Raw genomic sequence first — 3,235 nt, 5'->3', positions numbered from 1 at the left:
GGATTGAACTTGGGTCCTTGTGCTTGCAAGGCAGGCCACTAAACCGCTGAGCTAAATCCCCAGCCCCCATTTTTATCTTGATATGCAGAATAAGCCCAGACTTTGTCCTGTACTGATGTGGATATTTAGGGCTCAGAATTTTCTCACACACCCAACGGGAAAAAAAGCTACTTAGTTCAGGAGGATAAGATTTAGTTATAAGAAATATTTTCAGTTCCAGAACTTCCTTTCATTCGTCATAGTTTGTCTGTCTTATTTTTCATTGCATGTGACTATTGGTACCTCTCCAAGCATCACTGACAACTACAGTAACTACTTCCTTTCCACTTTACTTAGTTCTCAACTTTTAACTTTTCCTCCCTCTGCCATACATCCAACCAAAACAGGATTTGGAAATATTTAGTGAAGTTTGCAGTTGACTCAGCAATTCTACCTCTATGGATACACCTAAAAGAACTAACAGTGTATGTTCGTATAGAAGTTTGTACAACTGTATGAATATCCAAAACAGCATTATTCATAGTAACTGATAAGCAGAAAAAAAAAAACAAAATATGCATCAAACCATGAATAGATAAATAAAATGTGATATAACCATCCAATGGAATATTTGGCTTTAAAGAAGAACAAAGTTCTGATATATCTTTTAAAATATTACCTGTGATAGGTTTAATTACCCAGTCACAAGAGACTGTTATGTGATTCTGTTTATAAGAAATGTTTCTAATAAGCACGTCTATACAAACAGAAAGTAGAGGAGTGGCTGACTAAGGAGGACACAACCACTCACGAGCATTGGGTTTAGAAGAAAGGCTGATGAAAATGATCTAAAACTGATGGCGCTAATGGTTTCATAATTCTGTGAGTGTGATTAAAATCACTTAATTATAAATTTTAACCCAATGAATTATGTGGTATGTGAACTATAAAGCTGGTTTTGAAACTATTAAAATTATTTTAAAATATACAATTTAGTCACAGAATGTTGAACACTGAGATACAAAATTCATTTTGTTCTCTTTCAAAAGCAGCAATATAAAATTGCATGTATATAACATACACTTATATATGTGTATGTATGTGTGTACTGCTAGAAATTAAAGATGCTAAGGGCCTCACCTGCTACGCAGGTACTATATCACTGAGCGGCATACCCCTGCCAATATGGTAACAATTCATTCTAATTTAAATTGATTGGAAAATGTTCATCTCTGCCAAGTTATTAGAAATTTGGTCAAAGTTATGCATTCGCTGACTTTTATTAGCTATTCAGATGTTGCATATTGCTAATATGTTTCTCTCCCTCTCTCTTTCTCTCTCTTCTCTCAAGAACAAGATGGAATGAAGACTTCTTTAAATTGCACATCTATAAGTCATCATGCTCTTTGGTACCCCAAGTGTGTTGCGTGTCAAAAAATTCAGGGCATGGTATGGCAACAAAAGCACTTGCCGAAGTTTGAAACATATTTAAGCTCTGGGAAAAACTGTAAATCAGTTGAATAAAAGAAACTGTAAAAATCAAGGCGTTTATCATTTTATTGTTCTTATGATTGGGCTTCCCAGGTACCATAGTGCCCATCTTGACCTTGGAAATCAATCACTTTTCAGACTGACTCCTTGTTTACCATACTTCAGAAGACTTCTTGACCCACATACTCTCAATTCCCAGATTATTCTAAATGCTACTTTAGAGAATAACACTTGTCCAATAAACTGTTATTTTTAAAAATCACACTCAGTTTGAAAGACTTATAGCCAAAATGCTATTCCTTCTCCCTGGTATATATATATTTTTAATGTCTTTACCAGGTCAGAGGGATTAAGAAAATAGAGGTGGTATAGGGAAAAGAGAGTGCAGAATTTAGTTCCATTATTTCTTTGGACAAGTATGAGTTCTGCTCAACAATTATACATTATATATTTCACTCTATAGGCTTATCATAATATAGAAATATGTGGGAATTACGTAGCTTCCTATCAATTATAAAATGACAAAGTACTTGTATGTTGACTATAATTTATTCTTACATATCTCCAATAATATATATGGCATCCAAAAAGTGAGTGGGAGAGGTATCTGAAGCTATTCTATCACTTTACTTTGTAATAGTCTAAACAGATGAAAGTATATTAATTTACAATTACCACTGCATTTTAAAATAATATATTTCAATAATCTGAGCATCTCACCAAGCATTCCAAATGGTCTCTTTCCCATATGTATACTTCAGTCATCATGATGTTCTAAATATTATAAAATATTGAAAGATTAATAGTAACTATAAATCTGTATAACGACATTTTTGAAAAGATCAATTTCTAAAAATTCAGATGAATAAAACAAACATTTGTTTGATGTCCACATGTAAAAAATTATCTCAAGATATAACTCTGAAACTCATACTTATTAATTCTGATTTCACAACAACATGAAGGCAACTCAGAGCACTGCAATTAATATGAGACCTTAACAACTTATTGAAAATCACCATTTATTTATTTATTTTGGTACCAGGGATCAAACTCCAGTCCTTGTGCTTATGAGGCAGACAGTGGAATCACTAAACTAAATCCCCAGCCTAGAGTATCACCATTTATTTAGAACTCTTAGATACTATGTGACTTATCTGCTCTAATTATCAACTCAGACAAAAACTTAGAAGCAGAGCTATCGTGTGATAGTTTTTTTTTTCCCAAATCAGCCCCAATATTTCTTGTGATGATTTGAATGTGCTCTCTAAAACTCATGATGAAATTTTATGGCCATTCTGAATTGGGAGGAAGGACTCAGAGGAGGTGACTAAGTTATGAGCATTCCACTCTCACAAATAGACTGGCATGGTTATCACAGAAGTGGGCTAGTTATTAAGGAAGGGGCTTTTGGTGCAAGGGAGCTTACCTCTTGCTTACACCACGTGATGCCACTGTCAAATAAAGATGAACTAAGAAGGTGCCAATCAGCTGTGGCCTTTGATCTTGGACTTTTCTGCATTCAGAACTGCAAGAAATAAATTTACTTTCTTTCCTCAACTCTTTTTTTTCTTGGTACCAAGGATGGAACTCAGGACCTTGCACTTGCCAGGAAGGTGCAGCACCACTGAGCTAAATTCCTGGCCCTAAATTTCTCTCTCTCTCTCTCTCTCTCTCTCTCTCTCTCTCTTTCTTTCTCTATTGTACCGGAAATATGTCACCATTAAAAGTGCAGTTTAAACCACAGAAGGACTCTGCAAAGTGC

This window comes from Fukomys damarensis, unplaced genomic scaffold (assembly GCF_012274545.1).
Source record: "Fukomys damarensis isolate Sample0158 unplaced genomic scaffold, DMR_v1.0_HiC HiC_scaffold_4, whole genome shotgun sequence".
NCBI lineage: Eukaryota > Metazoa > Chordata > Mammalia > Rodentia > Bathyergidae > Fukomys > Fukomys damarensis.
This window is presented reverse-complemented; position numbering follows the sequence as displayed.